Source organism: Copadichromis virginalis, linkage group LG3 (assembly GCF_057382275.1).
Source record: "Copadichromis virginalis isolate Kocher_CV1m ecotype Utaka linkage group LG3, C_Virginalis_male_GT1.1, whole genome shotgun sequence".
Lineage (NCBI taxonomy): Eukaryota > Metazoa > Chordata > Actinopteri > Cichliformes > Cichlidae > Copadichromis > Copadichromis virginalis.
Window position 1 is genome coordinate 46,761,468 of NC_140620.1, and position 21,365 is coordinate 46,782,832.

Consider the following 21,365-nt stretch of genomic DNA (forward strand, 5'->3'; position numbering starts at 1 on the left):
ATACTTATGTTAGAGCAACACACCGACTCTCGCTGTATTCTCTCCAAACGGGCGACAGGGGACGCAATTAAAAGGCAGGAACCTTTAACGTCTGCCAACATGAAGAGGCATCTGCACGTCTACTGTATGACACAGATTTACTTAAAAAAAACCAAAAAATTAAAAAAAAAAAAAAAGGAGTCCAAGCGTTACTTTCTCCAAGCCACATCACACAGACACTTTTTATTTTGCTCGCTTCTGGGTCGACCGTTATTAAGTGGCATCTTCATAAATTTTTCAGCTGCTTTCTGGTTCCCATACTGGTGCTACGGCCCGATTGCCGCTGTATGAAGTGCTATTCAGGTCACATCAGCTTTTAATGGCTGATTTATTAGGGCCCAACAGGAGCTTGGTGATGGGCTGCAGGACAAAGAGCCTGTTTTAAACTACATTAACACTCTGCAGTAAATATCCCACACAACATTAGCATTTTGATGGCAACCTCCCCCAGTCACCTTTCACACTTTCCAGTTTTCCCCTCGTTATCCCTCCCTGCCTCTTTAGCCATCGTATCAATCCATCTTTGGAGTGCTTTCTTTCAGAGATTTCTCGTCTCCCATCCTTAGCGTTGCCCTGTTCACTATATATATTTCAACTGAACGCATTCAATTTATATCTGTGCTGGCACCATATCCGTGTGCGAGGGGTGAAGTGGTTAGGTTTAATTATAGACGTATTAATGAAGAGCATGCACACAGAGGTAAAATCAAATGGCATTCAGCGGTTCTGGGAAAGAGCAATTCTTCGGCATCCCTGATGAAACACACGACGAGCTGTTCTCTTTGTTATTGTGACGCAAAACAATCATTACATGATTTATAATTAAATCTCACATGCAATCATAAAACTGATGAGCACCAAAGCTTTTGTAATTGAGGTGTCTATGGCACTGGATGGTCTTGAATAATAAGCTAAAAACAAAAAAAAGAAAAAGGATTAATCGGTAGCACTGTGTTTACTATGCAAATTAGGTAGATTTTCCTTTTGACTTAATTAAAACAACCTTTTTTTCTTTCCTCTCACCTATTTGGGTTGTCCGCCTCATGTCCACGTCTCTTTTAAAAGCACTGGCTGTGATTTAAAATGACAGAGACACTGGGAAAACGAGAGTCTATAATTTGTGCATGTGTGCCAATGATAAAAAAAAAAAGTACTTAGTGAAATGATTCCTTTACTTCTGTCAGATTGTGCAAAGATGCTTGCAAATGAAAAGAAAAAGAATGGCTCTCAATTATATTGCCAAATTTCTAAATATTATCTAGGCACAATGGCCAACCGGTCTTGGCTTTCGAACAAGTGCCGGGGACGTGCTTCATCAAATCTGCTGTTCATTATGTTTGATCAAATTTGAGACTTTGGCAGAGAAAACAGATGCGATAGGTCAATTTAGCTGAACTGCTGAAACTAGTTTGGTCAACAGAGCATCTGCCAGTCATTTAGCAGGCCTGCAAGTGTTTGGAAAGGAGCACGGTCGCACCATATTGCAACAATCCTAACCACATACTGCTGCACAAAAAGGAGAAATCAATTGCACCGAGAACAGAAAGCAAAAATTATGTTCTGGGCGGTATGGTAGGATTTCATCGTGTGCTTTCGCTTGATTTCACTTCTTTTTCTGATCAAACCTAATTAACAGTAATTACAGCAACTGGACAGAGCTTTAATTTTACACATTTACCTCTTATAAACTCCTTGCTGCTCTCCTTGGTCTTTCGCACTCAGCAGAAACACTATCAGAGCCAAATTTACTGCTCTCGTCCAATCATTAGTGTTAAAGTACTGGCAGTAGTTGGGAGGTGAGGCTTCCAACACATCATCAGTGAGTTCTGGACAGAGAAATATACATCCATAAGGCTGAATGACCGACGCATTATCTGGAAAATCACCTAATTTTCTTGTTGGAGACAGACACTACCAATGTCTACTTTACCAGTGTTGCATAATCATATACATTTTTTAACTGCAAACAATCATGCCACCTTATCCATATATTAGCTGCTCCTTTAAAGATGAGTTTTTAAAGGATTGCACTCAATTAGCAGCCTAGCAAAACATAAGAAAGTGTACATTTACAGTAGTGCTGTGAGATACTACAGATTTGGTATCGATCCGATACAAAGTAAATACAGGGCCAAAATTACCGATACTAATACCGATACCAAGTAAACACGGGGGCCAATATTACCGATACTAATACAGATACCAATACCAAGTAATTACAAGGCCAAAATTACCGATACTAATACCAATACCAAGTAAACGCGGGGGCCAATATTACCGATACTAATACAGATACCAATACCAAGTAATTACAAGGCCAAAATTACCGATACCAATACCAAGTAAACATGGGGGCCAATATTACCAATACAGATACCAATCCCAACTAATTACAGGGCCAAAATTACCAATACTAATACCGATACCACGGGTTTTAACCTACAAAGGCAGCTCATGTAGAGTAGAGAAATGTGTCATTTATGTGATAAATTATCCTCTATTTGCAACCTCTAAAAACACTTTAATGACCACTAAATCAGTGTGATTTGTACTTTCCACAGTATCTTGTTAATGCAACAAAATGTAACATCTTTTGGCTTTTCATGTATTTTGAAACTGGGTTATTTGGAGTCCTGGGGCCTGTTCTTCGTACCTCGCTAAGTAAGTTAGCTGGATTAGATTGTTGACGATTTCGCGTGATCCTGGATCGTTCGGTTCCCCGAAGCTCATCCGGGACTTGCTGTCATAGCAACAGAGCCGTAAGCGTAAACCTGCTCGGGAGCAGGTTTACTTTATGTAAACAGGATTAGATCGCGGCCACGCAGGTATGTCCGCTTCATTTATACGAAAGCAACAGCGATATTTTACCACTGTTTCACCATAAATAAATAACATCAATGTAACTAAAGATAATGCAGCACTTGATCCTTTTATTGATGTCACACAGATACATACAGGTCATTTCCTAAAAAAGGGAAATGAACTATTAACATTCTATTACATGTATGTGATTATTACAGATGTAATTCATATTTCAGAGTAGTAATTGTAAATTACTTCGTGTAATCAAGATGGGAGACCACGGCTATAAAAGCGAAGGTGGATTTGGGAAGCCTGTCGCAGCCATGTCCTGTCCGTATACGCGACCAACCCATTGCGGAAGGTGCAAGATTGATAAGGAGAGTCCTCAGAATTCAGCGTATATTGCGGGATAGACAGGATCCTTTAGCTCAGCGCGACAGTGTGCTCATTGAGAGATATCGATATTCCCGTGAGGGTATTATTTACTTAACCAACTTGTTGACGAGGGGGTGCAGGACCACCACCTGTCTTTTTTTCCTCTGCCCTTTTCTTGGTTGCTGTTATGAACAAACTAACAGAGTATTACAGGCCAGTATTACCTTGCCAAGAGACGAAAAGCAATCTAAGAGATAAATATTACCATTCTGTAGAATACTCCTGTATTCCACTTTTACTTGTTCCCATGTTCTTGTGGGTCCTGTTGTGGCTCTAATGTGAAAGGGGATATAATATAACATATTATAATATAATATAATGCCATATGATATTGGACAATATAGTGTCATATGATAGATCTACCCTACCGCCTACTGGTGTTGGCCAGAGGGGTCGATGGCGCGATATGGCAGCCTGGCTACAACCGTAGCTGCCTCCACCAGTGTGTGAATGTGGGAGTGAATGAATAGTGGTATCGTACAGCGCTTTGGGTGCCTTGGAAAGCGCTATATAAACCCAATCCATTATTATTATTATTATTAAATTACCTACGAGTTTGATTTGTCAGCAACTTTCTGCCAGCCCCTCTCTCCTTGCTTTTGCAGCCTTTGCAGTGTTCTCTTGCGTTTTAATTAAACTCTGAAACTCCTGAAATCCCTCAATCAAGAGTTCTTGCTCTGCTGCCGGAAAATACCGTGCACGCCCCTTCGACATTTTCGCCGACCAATCAGCGGGTTGCCGATCAATGTTTCTACTATCGATGCGTATCCCCTTTTATGACACCCAGTGATGTCACATTACTGCGTCCAGCTGTAGTAATCGTCAACAGCAGGTGTGTTCGGGGAACCGGATTAGCGAGCTCACGGTTAGCGCGATAGTTTGGTCTTGGATGTGTCATTTGATCTTGGATGTAGTAAGCGACGTACGAAGAACAGGCCCCTGGAATGTGTATCAGCTATAAATAAAACAGACTTGACAATCAACACAAAACGGTTCAGACAGTTTTCATAATGCGTGATTTCCAAAAAAACAACATGTACTTAATAGAGTTCAGTGGGCTGCATTGTAGAAACAAAGTATCGATCTGATCGCACTGGTATTGATCCAAAACCAATACCAGAGCTGGTGTCTGGTTTTGAGCCACCCTCTAATTTCACCCTCAATAAACATGAAGCAGTAATTTTGAGTAAAATGCATCTTTCTTACTTTCTTTTTCTTTCTTTTTTACTTTTTTTTTTTTTTTTTTTTTAGAAAACTGCACATCTGAGTAAAATACATGTGAAATATATACAATTAAAGGTGTCTTTATTTGCATAATTAATAATTAAGTATAATGTGATTGGTATCCATTCAAGCTTATACCAATCAACTTCATTTGAACAGACTGCAATAAATTCAACGATTTTAAACAGCTTTTTGATTTCATCCTTTTATTTACAGGTTGAGCTACATTTACCGCAGGCACTGCAACTTTACTCACTGATTATTTTCATCTTCCTTTTATTGCAACTATTGTAAGAACCTCAATTAAAGTGGGGCTTGTAAGGTAAAGCTGGAAATATGCCTATTTCTGTCAGAAATCATGTGCAGAAACAGTCGTTTCGGAGAGATGCTCAAAGCAGCAACCTGCTGGCTGCTAGTCATCTCCTCTCATCTCTTATCTTTGTTGCCCAAAACCAGCCCTGAACCTGCCCCGTAGTGTGTAAATCCTTGCAGTGGGATGCATTTAAGGGAAGAATTTCTAATTCTAAAAAGTGTATTTTTGTTACTTATAGGTATAATTGTTACTTGTTAATAAAATGTTATTAACTTTTCACCGGCTGCTAAGGATATGCCACCAGTTAGAGCAGGAGGCACCGGGAAAGCAAAGTAAAAGAATTTTGTTGAAGTGCCAAGAAAGCTAGCCAGGCTCACTGGATATCCACAAGTGCATGATTGCCAATTGGTGAAACGCATGAGCGCAAAAGGAGGCTCTGTACAGTATGTAGCAACTCCACTGCATTAAGACAGAGAAAACTGCTTCTTTTCTTTGTTACATTATCCACTGTAGCCTGTTTCTTTTTTTTTCCTTTCAGTCCCCTTGGCAAAAGGAGTGCTTTCCAAATTACAAAGTGATGAAACACAGCATGACTATCCAGCTTTCGCTGCCATGAACTTAAACCTGAATTTGATTTCACACCCCAAAAGTGATTCATTGTGGTACAGTGTGCTGAATATCACTGCTGAGTGTGGTTGTAGAGCAGCAGGCCATATTTCTGACCACGCCTGACAGTAATATTGGGTGTAACCGTGCTTTTCTTCTGTGTAAGATTTACGGTTACACCGTGGTTTGTAATGTTAATTTTAACAAAACTAAAGAAGGAAGTGCAAGCAGTGCAAGCTATCCCGGCCTTATGACACTCTAGTGTATGGCAGCAGCATTTTTCCTCACGTTCGTGAGTGTGCATTTGAGCCTGGTGGCAGCTGTCTAGCTTTTCCTTCAAAGGACGAGTAAACGAGCTGACTTCCCGGCCTTAATTATCCTACAAAGTCTCTGTTGATAACAGCAAAGTGAATTAATCAAAGAGCACAGAGCTGGCTATTGCAGATTTAGTTTAGTATTTATGTATACAGTATAAGTAAGTATGTAGAACACTTTAATCTGAACAAGCAATTACACACCTACACAAAAGCATACAAAACAACTGCTAGCTTATGTTGTTCCTGCCCAGATAAAGCATTCAGCCCGAGTGTGTTGTTTCCAACTACCAAGAGCTAAAAATAAGAGGAGAGAAAGCAACACAAGCGGCACAAGACAAAGTAGATTTAGCCACAGCCGCCTCACCGACTACATCAGTGTGCTTTAACAGGACAAATCCCAGAATTTTGGAGGCAGCAAGCGATGCTTGAACAGCTACTGTGTGAGCACTGCTAAAGAAAAGTGCCTACTCTACCTGCTTGCGGTGCCAGACAATGAGATTCACTATATAAAATGGTCCTATATTACAGAATGTAAATACGTCAAGACACTGAATGTAGTGGGGTTTATATTAAAAGGAAAACTACATTTGCAGTGGCCTTCCTTTCTATGGATTGCTTCTCTGCTGTCTTTGCTACAGCTCCTGGTTACCTAAGCATTCATACTGTCTTAACATAGACAACAAATCACTTTGAAGAAAAGTTGTCCATTACAGAACTTTTTATTTTTTACCCGTTTATCATCATGCATCAAAACAACCCGTTATCAGGACATGGCGTCCCAATATGAGACGGCAAGCGGACGCAGGCGGCCGCTGTATGACTGATCCGAGTCGACAGCCTGTGGTGTGTCTTTATAAAAGCATTTATTGAAGCACAACGCCGCGGCCTGCCGAAAGCTCATCAAAGAGTGGCTTATTTTATCAGCCAAGTGGAAAATGTGCTGAGAGAGAGGCAATAGTGAGGAAGTCAGCGAGAGTAACTAAGCTATTGTGCCCATCGCTGACCCAAACACTCGCATTACAGTAGTCACGGCGGCTCACCACAAAAGCTCTAATCGGTGGAGCAGGCCTTTAAATTAAATGACCCTGTAGTTGTGACACTGTAACTGACAAGCCGGCCCGAGCACGCCGGGGCCAAAGGCAAAGGAGATATGGCTAATGAACAGAAAATGTATTGAAATGGCGGCATCTTTTACAAGCCCAGACAGCCTTAAGTAACCTACATACTCCTCTGTGAAGTATGTAATACGCCATGTTGGTACTTATTCGCCTACTTGCAGCTATTTCATAGATTATACGGACTTTAAAATGAGCTGCTCTTGGAGACAGAAATAACCAGGCTTCATAAAGATTCCATTTGCACCCTCAGGTAAACTGCACTTCGAATATAACGTGCCATGACACTCACCAAATGTAACTATTGCGGCTCCGTGTGGAGGAAGCTTCGCATAACCCAGGGGTGTCAGACTCCAGGACTCGAGGGCCGGTGTCCTGCAGGTAGATCTCACCGTGGGTCAACACACCTGAATCAAATGATTAGTTCATTACCAGCCTCTGGAGAACTTCAAGACATGTTGAGGAGGTCATTTAGCCATTTCAATCAGCTGTGTTGGTTCAAGGACACATCTAAAACCTGCAGGACACCGGCCCTCGAGGCCTGGAGTTCGACACCTGTGACATAACCGATCGGCCATTGCATTAAAACCACGGACAGGCGATGTAAAGTAGTGTTGCTGGTCTCCCTGCACTGCAATATTCAGCCGGGAAACCTAGCATTCATGCCTCCCTCCCTGCAAGGCAACGCTACAAACAAACCCAGGAATACCAGAAACTGGAGCGTAGGGTGTGCCGAATAAACCTGATCCACGGACGGAGCTGAAAGACCAACGGAGACCCCCATAGGTCCTCATATGCCTTATAATATTATCCAGATGATTTTGAAGTGCTTAAATCTCACTGATACAATTAACAAGTCAAACTGCGAAATAAAAACAAGGGCTCCGTTCGTGAAACGCGATTTTAATGAATTATACTGCGCACCACGGTCACTTAAGAAATCACGGTGAGTCAGAGCCTGCTCGTTCTGAGGGGAGGGAAAGCTCACCAACTGAAATCAATGGGCAGCATTTATAATGCATGGGCAGCATCTACACTCCCAAGGGTCACATTAAATTCAAGGGAAGCTGATAACAATTGACTGAGGTAGCTGCCAACTGCAGGTAGATTATGTATAGTTACGTGTCTGCTTCCTCATTGTTGAGGCTCACTAATTCGCTACCTCTTCGCCTCTCTGTATCCCTGCTTTAGCTGCCGTAGATCCCCCCCACCCCCACCCCACCTCACCCACTCCCCCGTTCTTTTCTTCTCACCTTTTCCTTTCTTTTTTTTAAGCCCTCATCATTTCTATCATCTTCTTTATGCTTTCCCTGTAGCTCCCATTTCTCTCTCACACCGCTCTGGCATACAAATGAGAAGAGATGATGAGGGATGTACAGCATTGAGCACTACAGTGCATCCCCACAAGACCTTCTCATACACTGGCCCTAATTGGTCTTAATTGGAGAGGGACGAACACTGGGATACGAGTCTGTAGGTTAGTCTGCGCCGCATGCACGCGTACTCTTGTTTGCGAGCTTTTGTCTGTGGACATATTTATTAAAAAACGGGGGGGGGGGGGGGGAAGAAAAGCACAAACAAAACAAGTCGATGAACACATAGCCTCGAGTATAAAGCATTCAGCTAAAGTGGTACGCGGCACCTCGATTTTAAATTTTCATACGTGGGTGTATGCAGGCTCATGCGTTTGAATATTTATGTAAATATCATGTTTTTGTAGTCCTCGGGCCCTAGATTGCTTCTCAAGCCACAGCCAGATTTCTGTGTTATCACATGATCTCACCAACAAGCCAAGCTCAGAGAGGCTTCTCTAAAAAACAAACAAAAAAAAGCAGCCAACGCCAAACGTGCAAAAACCTATGGTCAAAAAATAAAGCTGTCAAAACACCACATTCACACCACAACTCCCTCTTCAGAGCTGTTTACCTTGGTAGAGCAATATCATTATTACTATCACACACGTCTTTATTTAGAATGCATATATATTCCCACCATGATGACCAACCTTGCAACAGAACATAAAAGTCAATAGAGGGGAAAATTGTATGGGTAACACTAGTGGGACTTGACACGTAGGTCCTTCACGAGGGTGCACGGCGCGTGCATCTACAATCGAGGCATTTAGCATTTTTCTTTGATGATAATGTCACACGCAGAGGCGCGTTTGTTCTGTGAAGGGCTACCGGCGCAAGGCCACGGAGAGAGAGAGACAGATAGGGAAGATGCAAATGAGACGTCATAAAACAGAGGAGTGCGTTCGACAGATCAGGACGCACGCTTGGGTGCTTTTTCCCGCGTGTGTCAAGTCACGTAGAACCGTGACATTTTGGAACGATTTTAGATAAATTGGCCGGTTGTTGAGTCTATGAGAGGTCCTAAAATAAACCCAAGCAACCCAAGAAAAAAGTGAAAGACAATTGGATCTGATTGAGAGCTTAAACCTGTCAGCTTTCTCAGAGTTGTAATGACTCAGGGCTAATCGCTTAGACTGCTAAACAGCAGAAAACTGTGAAAATTACCCTTAAAATTCTCCAGAGCCACGAATCTTTTTGTACTATTGAAAATAGCAGCTCCAAAATAATTAATCAAAACTAATTAATGAGTCATTTTCAAATTAGTTACTTTTTAACTGGATAATCTTTTCGGAGCTAACGTTAACTACGGTATATGTATTTCCCTGTGAGAAAGGGATACTGTGGCTATCCCCGAAGCAGGCCTCCTCTCCGCTTCAAGACCAAAAATCTGCAACTGATTGAACCTGTGGATCGAGTTACAGGTAATTTACTCCTGAATGCAATGGGAAGGGGGTCCCATGTGCAAATGTGTGCACCCCGACCAACCTTTCCTGCCCTTGCCGTCCCCATCCAGTCAAATATGGAACTTGACCCTTTCTGAATTCTGAAGCCGAGCTCCACACTGAATATAACTTTTGGCTTAGCGAGCGAGGCGTGTTTCCAATAAACTCCAACTCTATAACGGTGTGTGTGTGTGTTTGTTGGGTGCTGCTCCATGTGAATGCATGCATGCTCTGTGTTTAGGCGAAATTCAATTGTGTGTGTCTCTGTGTATACACGCCCGCGTCTTTACATAGGTCCAAGTGATTATTTGTTCATGTATCACTGCTTTTCGGATGTGTGCGTGCGTGTGTTTCTACGGGTGTGCAAAGGTTCAGCGATCATGTGTGTGCTGGAAGGAGGGGGTGGCTGTGGAGTGCCGCAGTACCCAAGGCGCCGAGGACATGGCTTGACAGGTGTGTGTGAAGGAACCTAGTGGTCTGCAGAACAGCAGCGGGCGGCAGCACAATGTGCCCATTCAGGCCTGGAAGGAGACAACCGAGATATCACAGGACCCCTGTGAGGTGGGGGTGGTCATCCGGGGGCACGGCAACCTTTCACTCTGACTACAGAGAAAGACATAATGGCATCGCCGCAGTAATGGGCTGTGTGACCTCACGCTGGGGAGCTGTCCACTGATATGTGACAGATTGAGGTTGTCTACAGTTTCTGCGCTGATAACTTTGACTCCTCGAGCTAAAAACTGGGTTTAATGTGGACCAACAGGTCTCTGTGTGGATGAATAAAGTGGGCATGTGAGCCTTGTCTTTATTTATGTAACAATGTAGCCATCTTAAACAAAAGCTCAGGGTCTAAATGCTCCAAAAGCGGCTTCTGACAGGTTTTCTTCGCTTGGTTCTGTATGATGTCAGTGAGAGTGGATATTCCCAATATGGCTATCTCCCACAGCGGGTGTCCCACCTACCTGCTGTGGAAACCTTTTGATCAATTTGATGAACGTTAGATAAAAGGAGGGGGACGGGAGCTAAAACAGCTCCTTTTAGACAGTGGATGAACGGAGGCAGCGGTTCTACACCCTACAGGTGAGGCCCAGAGGACAAACACTCCTCACTCCTCCTCTATGTGCACATGTAACCACAGTAATTGGACTCGAGTGAGGACCAAAATAACTGCACCGAGACCCTTCAGAGTAGGTGTGCGTGTCCAGAAAGGTGTCACGTAAATAAGAAGCAACTCGAGTCCACTAATAAACATATCGAGGTGGAAATGAACACAATAGCTGAGGAATTACCAAAGGAATACAGAAAGTGCTTGTTTGTGCAGTTGCATTTCATGTTTTTCATGTTTTTTGATGTTCGTTGCACAGTCTCAGGTCACGCGGGGAGCAGTCAGAAAGTCACAAGCAGATGGTTTAATCTGCACTGGGACAAGTGCGCAGTTGTACACTTCATCATAATATAGCACAGTTTGATTTCCATTTCATCCATCCACAATATGCAGCAAGGCCTAAAGTCCAACGTACACCATCAGTTACTCTCCAAAACACTTCAACAACTAATGTAAGTGCTTTGACTCATTTCCAGCACGGCGTTCTTGCCTTATTTACAAGGAGGAACAAAGTGACAGCACAACGCACACCAGCGCGCACGCGTACACAGACAGATCAAAGCAACTCGCATGACAAACCACTGTGATACACAAGCTAACGGCAGGATGTGACAGAAATGGGCAACGCGCGGAAGAATCGCACGACAGTGTGGTCCATACGTCTTTAACGCACATCTGACAAGAGCTTTTAAAACGCTCGCACGCACACGCGCGCACACAGACACAATGCCACCAGCACTGCTATCCATGCAGAAAATTGGACAGCCATCCTTCAGCTCCGACATAAATCTGTGGGGTGGCAAAACGCATCGGAGAGCAATATAGCATAGAACGAGTCTCCGCTGAATCCAAAAAAGTAATTGAATCGGGGATGAATATAGACGGGGTGGGATGAGAGTTGACGGAAAACACGTCTTTGGAATTTGATGCTCGGCAACACAACGTTTACAGGGAAGATGCGGGTAGGTGCTGTGAAGGGATCAAACGGCAAATTATCACAGAGAACGGGAAAGTAACCAGCGAGTTTGAAAGGTTTTTGTTGTATGTGCTGTTTGTCCTTCGTGCAAAGCTAAAACCCCTCAACTCCCGATAACGCGCCTCTTCTGTAAGATTTCCTCTGCTGCTCAAAATATCCACTATCAGCCGATAACCTTAACCTAGATACAATGTTGCCACGTACTGAGTGGCAAAGGTCTCTTCCTCCGAGTCCCAAGGCTACCTGCCAGCTAAATCACATTTGTAGGGTCATATTAAACATGTAGCCCTGAGGGGAGAAAAAGCCCAGCAAATAATGATGAGCATATTTCTATTACTATTTCTATTCCATGCTTCTGCGGTACCATGTGGCGATGGACTGTTTTATCTTACTATATGGGCTGTAGAAACAGGTTTAATTCTTCGCCAGCACAGGAGGAGATAAGCTCCAAGTTTTCATCAGGCCACCTGCAAAGACCAAATGTGACTGGATTCAGTGAAATGAAGAAAAAAAACCCCAGTTGCTAGTCTGGGCAAAAAAAAAGTTAGAAGACAGGGCGGCACCGATTCTCTACCTTACATGCATTTTCTCTACGGGGTATTGAACAAAACAAGGATAACCTTTACAATACAATCTAAAAGTGCCTTTAACCCCTCCTCCCCAAAACCCACCTGTAATGCCAGACTGTCACTGACAAGAAACAAGAAAATATCATGGACGTGAGCAGCAATCTGTTCAATCGCAAACTGAAGACATACTGATGTAAAAGCTGCTCTTTGATGCAGGCAGCACATGTGCCATATCTACCTGTTTTCGGTAAATGCAAAAAAAGCAAACACTGCATCTGGTTTAGCCAAATATCCTCAGTGCACAACGAAGTGTTTGCCGTTTGCTTGGTGGATGGTTGTGTTGGATATCTGACTTTATCAATTAAAGACAACATTTCACCTCCAGCCACAGACCTGCAATTTCCCTTTCATTAACCGTAATCCTTCTTAAACTACGACCATGTGTTTTAATTGTCTTGCCCCAAAAGCGTTCCGACATAACCAAGTATTCATCCTTCATGAAAGTTCATTTCCCATAACTACGAAACATGTAATAGCTGCCAGGTGCAAAGTTAGCCAAAATAAATTACTGAACATTTAAATTAAAATACTTTAAAAAGAAATAGCATTGTATAACTATCCAATGTTCCAGAGTTTCACGAGTTCTTCCAATGTGCTCACATTTCAAATTAGTACATTTTACCCTTTTATTTATTATTATAATGTGATAATAATTGTACAATGAAGTGAATATGGAATAGCGACAAATGTGGTGTTAAGATTAGTTTTTTGTATCTATAGGTTTACAACTATAGATGGTTGGATGGTTGTGTTGGATATCTGACTTTATCAATTAAAGACAACATTTCACCTCCAGCCACAGACCTGCAATTTCCCTTTCATTAACCGTAATCCTTCTTAAACTACGACCATGGGTGGCTGTAGCTCAGGTGGTAGAGCAGGTCATCTACTGATCGGAAGGTTGGTGGTTCGATTCCCGGCTTCCCCTAGTCTGCATGCCAAATATCCTTGGGCAAGATACTAACCCGAAATTGCTCTCCGATGCATCCATCGGAGTATGAATGTGTGTGAATGTCGGTTGTGCTTGTGTGAATGGGTGAATGCACAAGTTGTGTAAAGCGCTTTGAGTGCTCAGAAGAGTGGAAAAGCGCTATATAAGAACTAGTCCATTTACCATTTAATACCAATATTTAATAAGTTAAAAATCAGCTATATTGGACTATATATACCTATATGTCAACTTGTGTTTATGGTGTTACAAACGCATGTCGCCAACATACCCCTAAAACGACTGAAATTGGCAAATAGCTAAAATCAGCAGATAATATGGGTCAGGCCCTAGTTCTGCTGTAACACTGCACAACTCCTAACTACAGAGTTTTCGTGATGGCCGATTAATTTTCCACGGACTTCACAGGAAGTGAGTGGTTGGCATTAAGTGCCCTAAATATGAAGTGTTCACTCAGCCCAGGCAGCTCTTGCCTAAAATATGTCTGAGACGGACTAGCTGCTGGTCCGTGCGAAATATAAGAAAAGATGCTGGTCCTCCAGGAATCGGGTTTGTGGACCAGACGACATTTTAACTGGGCGTGATAACTTGTTCCATCCACGCAGCTGAGGTAACAGGATAGCGAGACACCAAATGGCAAAGCTTTCCACAGGTCTCAGAAACTGTTGACTGTCAGCATCTTTCTCGGTTTCAGTTACATGGGTTACGCATAGGTCGAGAATGAAATTTTAAAACAAGGCTTGTAGGTCGTAAGATTGGTTCAGCATTTTTTGAATTCCATTAAAATTGTATATGAAAACAAACTGCCGGTGCATGGTAACAGACACAACCAGACAGATGGCTGCCAGAGTGGGGTTTCTTATGCATGACGAATTGCCGCATCTGTTGGTGTGACTGTGCAAAGCTCGCGGTCGGGAAAAGTTCTCAAGAAAACAGGAGGAAGCGTCATCTGAAAACAGGCAAACAAAAGATACACTTGTCGTCTGACTCCGACGTAAAAGCTCTTTTTAGAGTCGTGTACCACAGCTGAGTCGGACAGGACTCCTACGAGAACCCGAGGGCACTCAAGGTGGCAGTAACTCTCCAGATACCCAGGTGAGATCACCAGACGCCGTGTCTGAAATGGGCACGAATCCTCAGGGTAAACGTGCAGAAAGAACTCGAGGGATCCATCCACAAGTTTTGTCACACGTTGTCATCCAAGTTACAAAAATCCCCACGAACGGTTGGCCAAACTTTGTCAGATGTCAAAACAGATCACAAAAATCATCAAAACCCCATCGAGATAAAGTGCTCAGGTGGCATCTTTCCAGACCTGAGTTCCTTTTCAATTCAGTTGTACTCCCTAATTGGATAAAAAGCATTGTTTGATGTGCATGCTCTTATTGTATTAAAAAAGAAAAAGAAGCAGGAAAGTCATACACGAAGCCCACCTTGTTTGTCTGCAGTGCAGCGATAGCGAAGGTTACAATTGTCTCTGCCTCCCTCAGAGGCGTCTGGAGATGCAGGGCGAAAAAATCGATGCACAAAAAGCACTTCATTCCAACTCAGTTTCAACCTTTACTGCCAGTATAATTAAAAGTGGCTTCTATGGACATTCCAATCCAAATTTCTCCATCAGCTGGATGTATCCTGCTCCAAGTCATCAGGACTAAATTCAAAGGGGAAAAAGGCTTCCCACAGGAATGTCATGGCATCACGTATGAAGGACCCGTCATTATTGAAGGTTAGTTATTGTCCAGCTGTTTGGTGACTGGATGTGTACAACAGCACCAAGAAATGGAAAAAGAGGTCGAGACACTGATGATATTAGCTGCTTCATTTTAACTCCTGTATTATTATCACAACAGGAATCTGTGACCTCAGAAAGCAATCGGAAAACCCGCAAAACCTTGTTTGTCGTGTTTAATTCCTATCAAAGCGACAGAAAAAGTGTGAAGCTAATTTTTTTTTATTTACACGCGGCGTCCAACACTGATAACACCAGCTGAGAGACACAAAATTACCAAATTACCTGTGTGTCATGGATGCATCCAAGCTGCTGGACCAATTATTTCTGCACTGCTGCAATTGCAAAGGCCTCTCCAGCTGTGTTTGACACAAAGCTGGCTTAGGGAGGCTTACTACTGACCAAAAACATAAACAAGATTACAGGAGCCTAACCTTTCAGAGCGCTCATGAGTGACAGCACAACTCACGCTAAATGGACCTTTGGTTTGGCGCTGTCAAAAGGGGCGGATTGTCTCTTCAAGACGAGACAAAAACGCTTCGGGATTGAACAGTCGGGCAACGGCAGAACAAGGTGATCCTTGTTGTCCATACCGATCGATGACGGCTTGTTCATTAGCGGAAACTGCACAGCACACAGAAATATTAGAAAAAGACAACAGCAGGTGCAATAAAACAGGATTACAGATGACTGCCGAGCTCCAGCATTCCACTGATTGCTTCCAAAGCAATAACTACTACCTTATTAATCATTAAGGGCAAAATGAATTCCACAAAGGGTTGACCTACATTGACCCGAGTTAACTCAGTTGTCTGCAGTTTCACAATTTCCCCAAGCAGGACTAGCATGCTTACTGTGTTAAGCTATTTGCTCCATGTCAACCTGACTTTTAGCTGCATTTATTATGTATGAGAGGGTTAAAAGGGGTCCATGAGAAGATTATAAAAGCTTAACATTTTGATGAGATTAATCTAGCTATCAATCTTTGCATGCACAGGGTAGTGAACCAATTATGATGTGGAAGTCAGTGAACAAATAACGTTTCCATCTTTGCATGACTGTATGTTCTGAACAGCTTCAAACGCATTAATTGGAGGGAGCATTATTCCTCTGCCATCCACCCTTAAGAAAAATTTATATCATAAGCATGTCAAGTGTTCTCGCGAGGAACAGAGAAGTGGAGGGGATGTGGGGAAGGGTCGGTGCTCGCAACTAGCGCACACTGTCAGAAGATAGAGAATCACTGTGGAGAGCAGGAAGGGGAGTGGATGTCATTTGCCTGGAGAGGCCGATCTGACATCTCAACTCCCACTGTCTGTCAGTCTGCCTTCCCCGTGATGTATGGATGTTATATGGCACCGCTCACCCAGCAGAACCAGTCAATACTACCATGCTGAGGAATGTTAGAGCATGAGACAATGGGAGCCTGTGACCCTTGTTATGGAATGACAAAACTCCGAGAGGGTGGGGGGGGGGTTGAAGCGATCTGGGCTTACGAAGAGGAGGGGGGAGGGAGGCTGTTTCATCATTCAATATCACATAGTCTGCAGTCCTGTGGTGGCATTTGAGAAATTGCACGTTGGAAAACAACTAAACAAAAACGGCTTTATGGATGCCATCTGTGGCTGCGTTTAGGTTGGTTTACTGGCAATAATCCAATGTGTATTTTAAATACAAAAATAATAGAAATCAAACATTGTCGGGTAAAGAGAAAGGGAGGGGGGGACCCAACCCTACTGGGCTTATTTTCTTTATTGCTTCTGGTATTTGTGTCTCCAACCAGCCTCCATCAGGACAGAATCAGGCTTTCAATGTACTGCATTAAGAAGTATTACAAAAAGACTGGATTACGTGAGGAAACAACATCGTTTAAATTCATCTGTGTGCACAATCTGTAGTACTACATCTGAAATAAGAACTTAACTAAGAAGGAAAACATTTTTGCTCTGCGTTTTTAGCCACATCGCAGCTAAAAAGTCACATTTCTACTTGCAGTCGTTAGGCGAAATGCTGAAAATTACCAAAAGGGACACAAAGTGTCGATTTCTTAACTGATCGCACACGTCGCCTATTAGGACCCCCGAGATGTGTTTGCTCGTAACGGAAGAGAGGGGTGAAAAATTCTGCACGCCACATAAAACGCCCGATACGGCCCTCGAACCGAGGTGAGGTCTCTGCGCATGCAGGCGACAAGCAAAAGACCCCCGTTTCTCCAGCTCGTAGCCCACGGGGGCTCTGTTCCTGCCTGCACGCCAGTGCCGTTATCTGCTGCTTATTATTTGGCTGAATGAGCCGGAGCGGGGCTCATGGGGCTCGCTTCTGACATAATGACTGATTACAGTCTTGTGGCTCCCTTCTAAGAAATCCCACTGTTGCCGCCATTGCGCCAAGGCAGCTCAACATCACACAGGCGAGACCAATGTACGAGTGGAATCAGAGGAGGACGGGGGTGGCTGTTTTTTTTACAGTGACAGCATAACTGTTACCCAGTCACTGAGCTGTCATGACTGACAGAGACCCCGGTGGACACCTGGGTCATCAACCTACTTGTCATCAGGTGTCTTGTTAACAAGCACCTCTTGAAATAATAACTAGACTGCAAAGAAGAGAAAAAAAGTGGCTAAATAATATTCTGCATTTTTTAATTGGACCTCGAATAGTTAGGCTACATTTGCTCTTCTCCTTCCTGCAGGAATGTGATACATACTAATGCCTACCGACATCAAGCCCATAACATGAGCCTTCTATGTCTGGAATGAACCATCCGCAAAGCACAAAACCTTTTATTTCCGAAGGCACAATGCATTCTCACTTGTGAATATGAAATACAGATGCCTGTGTGACAGGAAGTCGGAAAACAACACAGAACAGGCGCTGTCAATAGCTACCGTTTCCAAACAAGAAGAGTCACGCTGTCAGCACTTTTCAAACGCCAGCTTTCAGGCAGTCAATTAGGTTCAAGGTGAGACAAAAATGTGTTGTCATTTAAACGGTTTTGCTCCATTGGGGCGGTGCATCAATTCAGTCATCTCCATTCCAGAGGTGACAAAGGGCTGGCAGGGAAGTTTATATTTGCCAGTAGATACACAGTTCTGCTGTCATTACACCAACCTGAGATGAAGTAGGGATTTGCAGGTGCGCACATTTAAAATGCGCCATTCCCTGCGAGCAAAGCTTCATAAAGACGGGAATAAAAAAACAAAAACAAAAAAAGGGGGGCTACCGCCGAGGAAGCTGCTGGCTGAGGTGCAGCGCCGGCCCCCTCCTACTCCCACGCTCCTAAACCCAATCCCGTGCCATCGATTAGGAAAAAATCAATTTAAGTCACAAGCTCAGAGAGGAGACGCTAAAATGCTGCAATACATTTTGAAGTTGCAAATGGAATGAGGTTTTGATGAACTCCACGAATTCACCTTGGTTTAATAAATGACAAATATGCCCTCTCTTAATTAAGAAAAAGAGAAAACGACCCTCGTGCGATAGAAGCATAAATCTTTCAGCGCGGAGCTATCCACGTGTATGAAAACACTTTAATTATCTGCCTTCAAAGAAAAAAAATAGCGTCTACTCTCAGGAAATCTTATCAGGTATGAATGGAGAAATGGTATTTTAATTTAAAAACATTAAGCAGGATATTGTAATGCACATTTCTGCGAGGCATTCATGTTTTGTGTTCAATTACAAGCTCTTTTGAACTGAAAGCATGTCAGAAAAAAAAATGTTATAATGGATTTTTTTAGAACCCACAGATAACAGCGTAACACTATTAAAATTTTTCAGTTTGCTCGGATCTTTTCAAAGATGTTGAACTGAAGCGTGGATAGATACCTGAACCGGCATACTAGCCTTGAGCCCGAGGGTCGGAGGGTTCGTCTGTGCCAGGCGGGCAGGCGATTCAGTGCCTCACAACAAAGAAGCTCAAAACAGCTACAAACAGAGAGCTTAAGGAGACGAAACAACCCAAACTCGACATCGTTTAAATGGCACATGTACACGTCTGTGCCCAGAGGTCCCAATTACTTGTGGTACTTCTAGAGTTGGCGGAAGCACCTTTAGCTATCAGGGTCTTTTTCTGTGGGACAAGCTCCCAGGTTGGATTCAGGAGGCAGACACCTTCTTTACCTTTAAAAACAAGCTTCAGACCATCCTCAGGGCTGGACTTTAATCCTCGCTGCCATAAACTCCTTGAGTACTTCTCCGCATACATCCTCATTCTCTTTTGTCTTTTTTCCTCACTCCTCAAGCCGGTCATGGCAAACCGATGTCCCTTACTGAGCACAGGGGTCTTTTCCCATCAACGCAAAGTCTGTCGCCAAGTTGACTCAGAGAGGACTGTCAAAGCACCGGGGTTCGCTTTCTAACACTGCAGGACGGATTCAAGAGACGAGTACAGTTGTCCCTCGATATAACGCGGTTCACCTTTCGCGGCCTGACTGTTTCGCGGATTTTTTTGCTTTTTTTTATTACAGTGTATTGCGTTCTGCGTCCCAATCGGCTGTAGACCACCGTCAAACAATCTCCTCTGTGCCGTGTCTCCTGTACAGTACAGAATGGGGTCAGCTTGGCAACTTTACAAAAATCTTCGATCGCTAGCAGTGCGACTCCGAAGTGCTGTACCGCATGTTTGTAAGTTTTCTCCTCAACAAACACAACAATGTCTACGAAACGTTTTGCACCATCAAAGGCACCTGCGGTAGCACCCAAAAGGCAGTGGAAGATGCTAACCATTGCACAAAAAGTAGGACTTCTGGACATGCTAAAGGAAGGTACAAGTTAACGTATTTTTCGGATTGTAATATAATACTGGACAAAGGTTTGAACTTGGCTACTTTGCAGATTTCACCTATTATTTTTAAAATGTAACTCCCGCGATAAACGAGGAACGACTGTATTGTTAATTTTATATCACTTCCTGGTTTATTTCTTGATTCATCATCAAAAAACATGAATGCAACCAACCATTTAGCGATACCCCTTTTTATTCAAATGGCTAGACTGAGAGGGGGGCTAAGTTGTTATGTGCAAATCTGCACCTGATATTTGCAGATACAGCAGCCAGAGAACAAGGAAGCTATCTTCATCTCTCTTTGCTGGCCAATTAGTGGTCAGATCAGGAGGTCCCGATGGTTTAGGGAGGCGTAAATACTAACCGTCCATTTCCATTCATTTGTATGCGGCTGCAGGTGCACTACCTTATTATGTATTCAAGCCCAAACCTGCCTCCCAAACAGGCCATAAATTAACTTCTTTTAGGGCTTCGGTCTCAGAGAAGCATTGCATCTTTGTTTGAAATCCTCTTCCCTCGTCTAAAGTTCACAAAGGAAGGGGTTGAGGAGGGGACTTCAGAACAAAAGAAAGCTATCGATATAGTAGCAAAAAAACTTTGGTGCTATACTATAAAATGCACATAGACAAATGTATCAGATTTTACAGAGTAGTAAAGAGGCTGATGTACTGCGGCTCCGTCAGGCTTTGTCAGTTTGATAGCTTTTGGATACCTTTTAACACCACTGACAGGGTCGTAAGAGTGGCTTGGCTTGCTTTAAATGCTAAGTTGACATTTTTGGGTCCATATCTGCACTCCAGACGAGAATCTATCCTTTTTCCCCCTCCCTCTTAAACCTTCATTTTCCCCGGTCCGGGTCTGCCATCGTGGGCCTCGTGTTAACAGCGCCGTACGAGAAACCGCTTTTTATGGAGATACAGATCCAGTGAGTGCTTACTTCATCAAGTAAGTAGCGACTGATTGGACTCTTCTGCTGTTCAGTGGTCATGTACTGCAGCCGCTCTTATCTGCAAGCATTACAAGAAAAACAGAAAGCACGCATTCTGCATTTATATCTGCGGAAGCTAGTTAATGTTTTGTGCTCGCGCCTTCTTGTCATGCAGTCTTTGTATCTGTGCCTGCAGAGGTTGTTGAGTGTTAAAATGTGCCTGCTAAGTGTTTTGACCCCCCCAGGGACAACTTAACTAAGTGTCAAATTAAGGGTGCAGGGTTGGCTTGCAGATAATTAAAACTGCAGTCTGAAAAACATAAGAATTTTTTAAAGCGCACTGACACCGGTCACGGTAACGTATAAACTCGAGCTTGACAGCGAACCAGCCTTGCAGGCCTTTATTAAAATTGAATGCATAAATTAATTTAATTAATTAATTAATTAATTCAAAGCACAGCCGAAGACTGGGGTGTTCCGCCAGTGCGGGAGCGGAAGCAACACTGAAGCAACAGTCGAATTCACATGCAACCGGTGATCTTCTGCCTACCTAAGAACTGCTCAACGTCCTTTTCCTATTCACCGGATGAACGGGGGCGTGCCCACCCACTCTTT

General features: G+C 43.2%; 1 protein-coding gene across 9 annotated transcripts in view; it reads right to left on the reverse strand.

Annotated features, from left to right (window-relative positions):
- The window catches only part of LOC146715020 (adhesion G protein-coupled receptor L3), a 270,499-nt gene that overhangs the window by 241,892 nt on the left and 7,242 nt on the right, over positions 1-21,365 (reverse strand). The gene's annotated exons all lie outside the window — the stretch shown is intronic.